The 12,006-nt window shown below is 38.6% G+C and overlaps 1 protein-coding gene across 6 annotated transcripts in view; it reads left to right on the forward strand.

Moving 5' to 3' along the window:
• PEX2 (peroxisomal biogenesis factor 2) overlaps positions 1 to 12,006 on the forward strand; it is a 95,286-nt gene that overhangs the window by 60,474 nt on the left and 22,806 nt on the right. Inside the window, exon 3 of one of the 6 annotated variants that reach the window (XR_007126636.1) lies at positions 8,884 to 9,000. The exons of 4 other annotated variants lie outside the window; for them this stretch is intronic. The gene's annotated coding sequence lies outside the window, so the exon portion shown is untranslated. Of the gene's footprint in view, positions 1 to 1,971; positions 2,827 to 8,883; positions 9,001 to 12,006 lie in introns of those variants that run through there. One more of the 6 variants, XR_007126634.1, reaches the window with a different exon arrangement.

Raw genomic sequence — 12,006 nt, forward strand, 5'->3', positions numbered from 1 at the left:
ATCTCATGACCCATGATCATGACCAAAATCAAGAGTTGGACACTTAACCGACGAGCCAGCCAGGAACCCCTATTTACAAATGATTTTTTTTAACTAAATTATCTAAGTTCTTTAAAATACATCCCAATTTTAGGGTAAATCTTATGAATGTGTAAGTCCTAGAAATTTGGATCTTGAATTGGAGCCCTGTATGGGTAAGAAATAAGGAATAGGAAGAAAAAATATTCAGCACGTGAAGAGACTTATTAGCCAAACTGTCTTCTCTTTTAAAGGAGATTCTAAATTTAAGCACTTTGAGTTGGGTTCTAGAACTGTTCTATTTTCATTCATAGACAGAAAACAGGCCTGAACCAGGTATTAGGAAAGCATACAGGTTATTAGGAAAGTCCTTTTTAGGAAAACCATAGCTATTAGTCTGCTTCTGAGAAAGTTGGGTTTCATTCAAAGAATCTCTTAATTATCTCTCCTATTGCTGAAACTGCAGCTAACATATAGAAAAGAGTTCTTCCCTTTAATGAACTCCCAAATGCTGTGGCATTTATTAAGGAAATATTTAAGTAGAGCCGTCGTTCAAAGGATATTTTATTCTTTCCTTACTACCACTGCCCCTGCCTCAGCTTATTAGTTTCCTAGTAGGAGGTTATAAGAAATCTGTGAGAATTTATTGTATTCTCTGTCTGGCCTTATTCTTTACTTAACTTTGTACTTAACTGGTACAAAAATAAAAGTAGGTTCAGACCCTAGAGGGTGCTGACTAAGAAAACTCTTGAAAAAGATACAAGTTACTCAGCCTCAGTAAGGTTCTGTTTGCTTAGTCCTTTCACTTAATCATTAACATAAGGAAATTAAAGCTCATGACTATTCATTTATTTTCAGTGAGTATTGATAGAGTGTCCAATATAAGCACAGCTTGGTATTCCATTCTAGAATATAAAGTTGAGTAATAGAGTCTTGGATCCTGGCCACATATACTTATAGTCTATTTAGAGGGAAAGATAAATATGTGTTTATTCATTGTAATAAGCACCAAATTAGAAAGAACACACCTGATGAACACTCATCCAGGCCTGGGAGACAAGCACACTTCCAGGAGGAAGTGTGCAAATCTGCCTTTGCTGGGGAGACTGGTTGAACATGATTTTCATCATATGAATCATTATTTATGATTTGCAGAGGGAATTGCAAAGTGTTTACATTCTTATGTAGCTGGACCTTAAGAATCTGTGGAGGGGTGAAAGAAAATGAGAGATAAATAACATCTCTTTGGGGATACTATTAGAATAAAATAACACATTAAGTTAATCCAGATCTGAATAAAATTTGCCAAAGAAATATTGAGCAAGGAAGTTAAAAATATTGGTAAGAAAGTGGTGGACATGGAGTCCAACCTAGATTCTTGAACCACAGGTAAAACCTTTGGTCTTAGATAAATCTCCTTCCAGTCTGAAATAAATCTGACTACTGTGATAGCCCCCAAAGTAGTCCTACTTACTTGTTTTTCTCTGCCTTGTGATGCCAGCCTGGTTCAGTGTCAGGTGAGATGACTCAAGACCCTACATCCTATTATATCGGTACCTGAACTTGGAGTAACTATCATTGGGACTTTATAAAAGGAGCAAAAAAGGAGTTGAATTTAATATAAGGAGGCAAAATTAAATACAAATAAAGTATAATGGCATCTAATTTAGTTCAGGTAATAATTTCATATTCTTCCCTAAGCAATAAAACTTCTTACCCAGGTAAGCTAGAAAAAGAGAAAGATCTCCTCCTGGGCAGTCTATGTTTCTTGCCTCTTTTTGTCTTTCAGTTTGGCTGAAACTCTTGTATGTGTTCCACACTCCTCTCCTACACGAGTCTAGGAGCTGCTTGTACGGGGCACTTATTAGTATCTCTAGGTTTTCTAAGACTTAATTGGAAATCTTCCAGATTACTTTTCATTACTGAGACATGGTCTTGTTTTTGTTTTTGCAGTTCCCTCCGCAAAATTCCTGCCACTGCTTATTATTGATAACTCTCTTTGCTTCAGATTTACCTCTGTTTTCCCATCCGAACACTTTTTAGTCATTGGCTGTTACTTTTATGTTACTCTCCTGATGTGGAAATCTACAAATTTTAAATTCCATTTTTATTTTCGTGAAAATAAAACTGATTAAAACTTAAAACTGATTCCGCACAAGATGTTCAATCCGTCGAGAAACAGTTACGGTGTGCCAGTGGATTTCCAAACACAGTGCTAAGCACAACAGAAAATATGATGAACGGGATCAAATCTTTGCTTTCAGGGAGGGTAGAGTCATGTGCACAGAAACATGGGTGTAATGATGCTTTTATGTAACATAATCCAACGTCCTATTCAGCCTCAAAAGCTCAAATATTTTATTATTTGGCCACTTGATGCTAAATGTCACATAGGACAGTAGATACCCTGTATTTATCTCAGAGCATTCCATCGCCTTATTGCAGTTTATATTTCCCCTGTCTATGTTTTTCCCCACCCATTTTACGTATGTCTATTACAATCTTGGCACAATTAACTTTTTAAATGAAATTTATTGAATTTCTTGAGAAAAATTCCCAACCATGCAGACATGTAACTACCACCTCAATCAAGACAAATTTTCCATCACCTCCAGAAGTTCCTTTCGGTCCCTTCCTACTCAAATCTCTCCTGTACTCCCATCCTGCAACTGAACTGATTAATCTCCTTTTAGTTTTGTGTTTTACAGAATGTCATATAAATATAACCATACAGTATCTGGCCTTTAGTGTTTGGCCTCTTTAATTTACAAAATGCTTTTGTGGGCCCAGTTGGTTAACTGTCTGCCTTCGGCTCAGGTCATGATCCCAGGGCCCTGGGATCCAGCCCCATGTGGGGCTCTCTGCTCAGCGGGGAGGCTGCTTCTCCCTCTCCTTCTGCTGCCCCACCCCCTTGTGCTCTCTCTCTCTCAAATAAAATAAATAAAAATCTTTTAAAAAATAAAAAAAAGAAACTGCTTTTGTATTTCATCAATGTATCAGTACTTTCCCCACTTTCTATTGTTGAATAGTATTCCAGTGTACGAACATGACAAATTTCATTGTCCATTAACAAGGTAATAAGCATTTGGGTTGTTCACTGGGATTGTCTATTGAAGGTACTTTCCTTTATTTTTTCTTGTCTCACAGCACTGGTTAGGACTTCCCGTATAAAGTTGAATAGTTCCTTATTCTCAGTCTTCAAGGGAAAGTGTTCAGTCCCTTGCATTCAGTGTAATGATAGTCACTTCAGATTGGCTCTTCCTTTCACTTGTTCCTCAGGAATCATCTCCATGTAGAATATCTCACAGAAGTGGTAACATTTGACATCGGATGGTTCCTTTCCTCCAGTTTGATGCATAGAATACACTCCTCAGCTTCTGCAATCCTGTGGCATACCACAGGCTGCTCGCTGCTATGGATACCTCATATTTGTCAGGAAATTCTCTTGGACTTCTTTTAAAACAACCTTTGAGGATGCCTGGGTGACTCAGTTGGTTAAGTATCTGCCATTGGCTTAGGTCATGATCTAGGGGTCCTGAAATCAAGTCCCACATTGGGCTCCCCACTCTGCCAGGAGTCTGCTTCACCCTCTCCCTCTGCTTCTTGTGTGCTTTCTCTCTCTCTCTCTCTGTGTCAAATAAATAAAGTCTTTAAAAATAAAAAGTTACCAAACTTTATACTTTAAACATGTTCAGTTTGTTGTATGTCCATTATACCTCCATCAATCTAATAAAAGGAGAGTGATACGTGGTACAGATGAGGCAAGGTGCTGCTGTGTTGCACATTGCTAAACTGTTTGCTTAGATATAACTGGAAAAAAGAGGGGAAAAAGTGATCCTAAAAGATGTGGAGGCACACCTGAGAGATATAATGATCATAAAACAAAGAAACCCAAACAGTAATGTAGACAGAAAATACAAAGAGTAGTAAAAGCTTGCAATTATTTTCACCAGATTTAGCGCTATAATACATATATTACACACATAAACATTTTAGTAACACTTTCTTGTAATAAATCCAATGGTAGGTAATATTGTTAACTCCATCATAAAGATGAAGAAACAGACTCAGAGAGTATTAGCTTATATATAAGTCAGGGTTGTATAGAGAAACAGAACCAATCAGAACTGATTCACATGATTATGGGGGCTGACTTGTCTCTAGATATTTAGGGTGAGTTGGCAAGCTGGAGACCTGGGAGATACCAGGATGTTGTTCTAGTCTAACAGGCAGAAGGCTTGAGACCCCAGAAGAACTGATGTTTCTTAGAATGCGAAGTCAGGAAAAAGCTGATGCCCCTGTTCAAAGGCAGTCAGGCAGGAGGAATTTTTTCTTACTTACAGGAGAGTCAGGCTTTTTGTTCTGTTCAGGCCTTTACCTGATTAGATGAGGCCCACCCACATAGGGAAGGGAAATCAGCTTTACACAGTTTGTCCTCCCAAATGTTAATCTCATCCACAAACCTCATGGGCACAACCAGAATGATGTTTGACCAACACGCTGTGATCCAGTCAATTTGACACATAAAAGTAACTGTCACAACTGGTAAAGGTTAAAATATTTATAAAAGAAGTAATTTTGAGAAATATCTGTAAAGTTTAACTATGGACAGATACAGAGAGTAGCTCAAAGGGATGAGTAGAGAAAGCCCTAACATTAAGAAAGAATTTTTATTTAGAGAGTAAATGGTGGTACATTTATATATGTTGATAGATTATCCAGACGAAAGATAAAACAATTACGTTCAGAGGAAATAATACAACTGCAAGAGTGCAGTCTTGGGAAGGTGAGTCATTGAATTGATTCCATGATGAGCTAACAGGCTGAGACCTGGCATTAGAATTGTGTTCAAAGTGCATTTAAGGTAAGGACTATCATATCCTTCCAACCTCTTCTTTATCACTCTCTTTTTCCACGTTAAAAATCTGAATTATTGTAGGTAGCCTGTTTTTTCATTGCTCTGGATCCTTGCTCTTCCTGTAACTTCGCATAAGAGCATCCCTCACATGGCTCCCACAGACTGAACTCTGTCTACCTCGCTCTTCAAACCCAGTTTCAATGTCCTGCAGCTTCCTCTGTGCACCTTCCTCCAACTTCTTGAGATCAAGTCTGCTACTCCCATCCTTTGTACTCTGAAAACACTTCACATGACCCTTTACAGCTCTGATCACATTACACGGAAATGTTATTTCTTTATCTGCTTCTTCTATTAGATGGTTGCGTCCTTGAAGATTGGGCAAATATTTTCTCTTCTAATCTCTTATCAAACCCACTGCCCACTATAGTGTTTGTTCTCAAAATATGTATCAATGAGTGAAAACATAGATAAAATGTAACTGGCTCAGCTGAATCTCAGAACAAATTTACATGTAGAAAGAACTTCCAACATTTGATAACAACTTAGTAGGGGAACTGCCATACCATTTCAAAACGTGCTGCTGCAAGCACACGAGAATAGAGTGCAGAATGCCCAGGGCCAATAAGACAATGCCCCTAGCATTAAGACCAGCACCTCCAGCATTGCCTGATCGCTCTTGCAAGTGTACGGACACTTGCTCTGTCTTCCAGTATCAGGTGACCTCTTGAGATGGCATGAGTATCCCTAGGCTATTAGCAATTCTGTTGAGGGAGGTTGGATGGTTTTCCAATGAGCTATGTAGAAAGATGAAATGGACAAAGGCTAAAGGACCAGCCTGAGACTAAAGAAAGAGCACATATATGAGCTCTCTCCTCTGACCCCATTTGTGTGTTTGGAACATAACCCTCTTTACTTTAGCAAAGCAGCTAATAGTTTAAACACTTTACAGTAACAAAGCAGAGAATATCAACAATGTTTTTCCCCAGTAATAGGCCTTTTCCATGGGTGTCAACTCCCTGTTGCAATTTTTCTCAACAATGAGAGAGAACTACTGATATATATATATATATCAGTATATATATATATATATATCCTCTTAGTTCTAAAGTTGATCCTAGTATGCCATGCTCAACATGAGCCTTAGACATCCTGTTAAAGATTTATAGCCAATTTTGAACTTGCCACTGAAGCTGTCTGCTTCCCATCCTATTTCTCTGGGCTAGCAAGCCTGTAAATAGTTCACATGCACTTTTAATTTTTCAATCTATTTCCTTATCAAATTCTTGGACTTGGAGCTTTCTCCAAAGGCTGAAGTAATCAGAATTGGACTTAGGCAATGGGAAATGATGCTTACTTAGCACAGGTGTTCCTCTCCCATCTCCTTATTCCCTCCCTTTGTCACCAGATTTTCTGCAGTGAAGAGTCCTTGACTTCTCAGAAATGGGCTGCTCTGCCATTATGGGGGTCTGTTTAGCAACTATACTTTTCTGTGATGACCTACAGGGATCCTGAGTTCATTTCATTTCTGTTGTAGTCAAAACCATCTTTGTATATGCCTATATTTAATGGTTTTCTCTTGGGACTCAAGTAACTCATATTTTATGTGAGGTAACTTAATTTTATGATGTGTCTGGTATAAATAGCTTTTTTTTTTGTTGGTTGTTGTTTTTGTTTTGTTTTGTTTTTGTTTTGTTTTGTTTTGTTTTTTCTTCTCTACTCCTCTAAGACATTGACAGTTTGATTTTCCACTTATGGTAATGTTAATGTGATTTCCTAGAATTTAAGTACATCATTTCTGTCTGTTTTTTTTAAATATTTTATTTATTTATTTGAGAGAGAGAGAATGCACATGAAAGAGAGAGAGAGCATGAGGAGAGGCCAGAGGGAGAGGGAGAAGCAGACTCCCTGCTGAGCAGGGACCACCCCCACCGATGTGGGGCTCGATCCCCAGGACCCTGGGATCATGACCTGGCCAAAGGAGCTGCTTAACTGACTGTGCCACCCAGAAGCCTTCATTTCTGTCTGTTTGTAACAATAATCTCATTTGCCTAGCATCAGATTGAGTGCAGTGTTTAATACTGACCCAGCACCACTAACATCAGGGAGAACTTTGTCTGGGTAACCAGTCACAGACAAAGGGGGGAGCAAGAAATGTTCATGATGGTGTCTCATCTTTGTCACACTTGCAGTTGATAAACTGCCTCCCATTTAGCCTCAGAAATGTTGTAAGACTGCCTTTGCATCCGGGTGTAATGGAGCATATTAGATTTCCATTCTAAGTTCTATGAATTTCATCTTAGTAAAGGTCCTCAAACCATATGAGTTTGAAAGTCACAAACAGAAATACCTAAAAGCTTCCATTTCTTGTCATTAACAATACCCATAAACTCCTTCCCACTGTCGGTATTGCTATCAATCAGAGAAATTAGTGCTAAGAAAAACGCCATGCTCAAAAAAGCAGACTGCGCTCGGAAGAGTTCATTCCAGTTCCATTGTTCTTAGGTACCATGCTGCTCTAGCATAATAGCAATGAAGTTCCATTTCTGACATCGTGCATTTTAACTAGAATATTTTGGCATTCTGTTTTACTTGTTACACTCCTGTCTAAGGGAGAGAAAAAATGGATCCTTTCTATTTTGCACAAGAATGAATGTTGTTCTCTAGAAGTCACTTTAAAAAGAGTTCATCAAATTCGATTTTATAGAATCATACATACCTACAAAAAGAAAAAAAAAAGCCCAGAAATACATGACCTATGTTAACTTGTAGTTTTTATTTCAACTCTTTCCAGCCAAGATCAATCCATCTTCTTCCACTGATCCTGTACGATACTTTTACCAAATCTCTTTGGGTATTCCTATAAAAATCAGTCTGGGCACAAAGGAATTTCTGAATCCTGATTAAAAATATTTATGCTCCCTTAATGCAAATACTGGAATATCATCAGAACACTCGTGATACTCTGCACTCTACAATCTTCTTTTCATCTATTCTGATAGTGCCACGTTAGAGTTGACTCAGTGCCTGGGTGAGCTAGGGACTCACATGAAAGCTCACTAGCTGAGTTTCAAGCTAAATAAAACAGAGGTGAGGATCTTGGGAGTAAAAGGTTGAAAGGAAACCAGGGACATTAGTTAGAGAATGTTTAAACATGGGCATTTCCTTACAACTATGCTCCCAAAACCTTAGAACTCAGTTACGATGATGCTCAGTGCTTGACCCCAGAGAAATTTTCCTGTCCTCTAGACCCTGGGAATCAAGCAGTTTCTCATAGTGTGCCTTGTTCATGCTTCTGTTCCCTGTTAATTATCATTTCCCCAAAGATGCCCCCACCGGATTGTAAATTACTCAAAGGTAGGGTCCCTTAGGTTCACTTTTGCATCTCTCGGGTTTAGTATGATGACTGGCATACATCAGAAACCAGTACATATGTGGTGAATGAATAGATGGATGGATGATGAATAATTAAATGAGCAAACACCCAGGCCAGGTCAATAAGTGGCTCGTGTTCATCCCAACCTTCAATGCTGTACTGAGAAATCTTTTGATTCTAACTGTGAAAAAAGCTTAATAAAGTGTTTTGCAGCTTCACACTTAAATAACACCCAGGACAACAAAAACCAAACAGAGCCTGTGTGCTACAAAGGATAGTTCTCCTTCAAGGGCTTGGGCAGACACAACCTCACCAAAGGGTGCACAGCACGCTGAAGTGAATAAAGTCTGGATCTCTGCCCTGATACAGTTCCTTGGTCATGAACTCTTGAGCAGTGTGCAACATGGAGACCCTATCAAGCCTCAGGGAGACTTACTGTGGAGCACCACCCCACCAAAGCCCGATTTGCTGATCTTTGCTGATCTTTTTAACTTCGTAGGGAACTGTTCTTTGCAGATAGGATAATGATTAATGTTAATAGATCCTCAGTGGCTGTTTAAACTATTGCTCTCCAAGGTTTATAATTTTTAAATTGCTAATGTTTTCAGTTATAAATATATATTTTGTGCTCCAGAGCAGTTTTTCCAAGGAAGAAATTGAAAACATTAAACAAGGATTCTCCTCTGATTTACCAAAGAGACTTCTGGACAAACAACCATGCTGATCAAGAACATTAAAAGCTGGGGCACTTTGGGGCACCTGGGTGGCTCAGTGGGTTAAGCCTCTGCCTTCAGCTCAGGTCATGATCTCAGGGTCCTGGGATGAAGCCCCACATCGGGCTATCTGCTCAGCGGGGAGCCTGCTTCCTCCTCTCTCTCTGCCTGCCTCTCTGCCTACTTGTGATCTCTGTCTGTCAAATAAATAAAATCTTAAAAAAAAAAAAAAAAAGCTAGGGCACTTCTATACTAAACGAACAAACATTTAATTGAGAATTTACTGGAAAATTAGTTACGTTCTGCAGTTAAGAAAGCATGTGGATCCTTGGAAGAAAGCCCAAGGTCACCGTGAGGTGTGTCCCTTTCTTTCACAATAAGCAGCATTCTCAGTGTGCCCCTGTTTCTGTTCCGTCGCGTTGCACAACACATCACTGGAAAACCAGGAAGGGGTGTGCTCTCCATGATCCAAGAGAAGTCCAATCAGTTTGGGTACTCACGGAAGACACACTCTGCTTTTGATCGAATGAACAAGTTACCCCAAGTTAAAAGAACAGTTCTGAAGTACTTTCAGCTACTGTGCCAGCAAAACAGCCTGGTGACGTATGCCATCACCAGCAAACATTGCCCGCATGGCCTGAGGTAGTGCTCACAAGCAGAGCACCTGGGAGCAAACAGGTAACCAGCTATAGGTTCGGTTTTCAGGTTAGGTCATCTGTGTAACCCATGCAAAACAAATGAAAGTAATGTGCTTAGATGTTTCTACAGGAAGACCAACATTAATTGTTAATCTAGAAGGCCACAAAATAAATACAAGGTAATTTTGGAAAAATAAAAAGAAGAAGCAACAAATACACAAGCAAAGGAAATCGAAGTGCCTATTGCGCTTATCACAGGTAACTACTGTGATAAGCTTGGTGACTATTACTCCAGTGTGCTTTTCACGCATGAGTCTATGTTGCTACAAAAACTAGCTCAAACACTACATACGATTCATAATCTGGTTGTTGAAATTAATGGTATACCACAGACAGCTTTCTGTGGGCATAGTCCAATATCTATCCATAGCACTGTTTGATGCTCTAGTTGTTCTTGTACAATATTCCATTCTTCCCGATGATTTATATGTCATCCTGAATTTTTAATCTGTACACTCTCTACTGCTGAACATTCAAATAGTATCCAGTTGTTCCCCATTATAAACATTGCTTGAATAAGCAACTTTGTAGTTCATAGATCGAACCTTGCGTTTTCTTAGGATAAATGTAGCAATGTTGGATCAAACATTATACATAATATAGTAGCGAATTTGACCTGCTCACCAAAATCCGTCTTCTCCTCTTCGTCTTGGGCATAACCAGGTTACATTTCCATGTCTACACTGCACTTGTACGTGATCACGAGAATGAGCTTCAGTTCGTCTATCAGAGAAACAGTGACTCTCACAACCTCTTACATGTACTTCTCCATACATATTTTTTCCTTTTCAGTTCTTTGGAGTGACAGTGTTCCTTGGGACAGGTTGGAAGCCCTGTATTTAAATTTGGTGACGGGCACCTGGGTGGCTCAGTTGGTTGAGTGTCTGACTCTTGATTTCGGCTCAGGTCCTGAATAGAGTCCTAGGATCCAGCCCCGCGTCAGCAGGGAGTTTGCTTAGGATACTCTTTCCCTCTGCCCCTCCCCCTCAATAAATAAAATAAATCTTTAAACAAAATTAAAAATAAGAAAAATAAAGGTGAGGTTTCTGTCAGCCTGGATGCTGGCAGGACTGTGTAGAGAAGTGCTCTACTCACATGGTCACTGACTCAACACTGTTACACGTACAAGAAATAAATCTCCACGGTGTTTGAGCTGTTATGTGTTTGAGGACCTACCTGACAGTCTAACCAATACATGAACTTTAAAACTTTTATAATATTTATTATCAAAATGACATCCAAAATAAATAATTTCCTAATTTATTGTCCCAATAATCTATTGTCCCAATAGACAATTGGGATTTTATTATCTTTTGAAAACTCTTTATCAAACAAGTGAAAAATGATATGCCCTTGTTCTAATTTGCCTCTTTAATTATTAATGAGGTCGAATGTTTTATTCACACACTCATAAGTAACTGCAATTGAAATAAAATATTGGATCTTGTTCTCTAATCACTAACCATCCTAAAGGTAGCGTTAGTAGTAATATTGACTTTCAGCAAATTGGAAATTGGAAAGTATTACAAATAGAGCTTCCAATATTAAAAGGAAATAAGGAAATAATATTAATTTATTTAATTTATTAATAATATTAATTTATTTAAAATTGACCTGTTCTAAGGAATTAAGGAATTTTCTATGAGAAGTTAAGGTTAACATAATAGCATAAATTATGGGAAAATAAATTTCATGTATTATTATTGACTCGTGGTAATTAACCATTTTATTCAAGAAAATTGAACACAAACTAAGCTTTTATAATTAAAACAAAGGACCTTCAGGACACATATTTGCTAATTGTTTTCTTAATCTCAACCTTAATAATTAAATGTTGTCTACTTATTATTGAACACACATGTACAAATCTCACTTTTAAAGGGAATAGAGGCAAATAAAAGTCTTTACTAAATAATGGCATTTTAATTAGTCCATCCCCTCAGTATTTTCTGTTGCTTGATGATATTCTTTTCATTAGGGCAGCCAAACCCTGCTACCCTATAACATCCACAGCATTCAGTCAAAAACAAACTGTGACTTTCTTCGAAATAAGCTTGCCAAAGCCTAGCCTAAATTCACTCGGGACTTAAGGCACTCAGATGAAGCCAGAGTAAGACTTTTGCCCTGCTCCCCAAGACCAGAGGCCCTCCTGGTATGAGAGAGTCAGCAAGGAAACATTAGGCACCTGTAGGCCCCAGGACTGGGGAGCCTGAGCCTTCAAAAGTGCTCCATACATATCTTCACTTGTCCAGGAGTGACAGCAACTTGGTAGGACCAGGAAAACTAAAAAGCCTAAGAAGCCCATAGCCTTTTTCTAGGGAGTAAAAAGAATCCCAAAGTAGAGAA

The sequence above is a fragment of the Lutra lutra genome, chromosome 4 (assembly GCF_902655055.1).
Source record: "Lutra lutra chromosome 4, mLutLut1.2, whole genome shotgun sequence".
Lineage (NCBI taxonomy): Eukaryota > Metazoa > Chordata > Mammalia > Carnivora > Mustelidae > Lutra > Lutra lutra.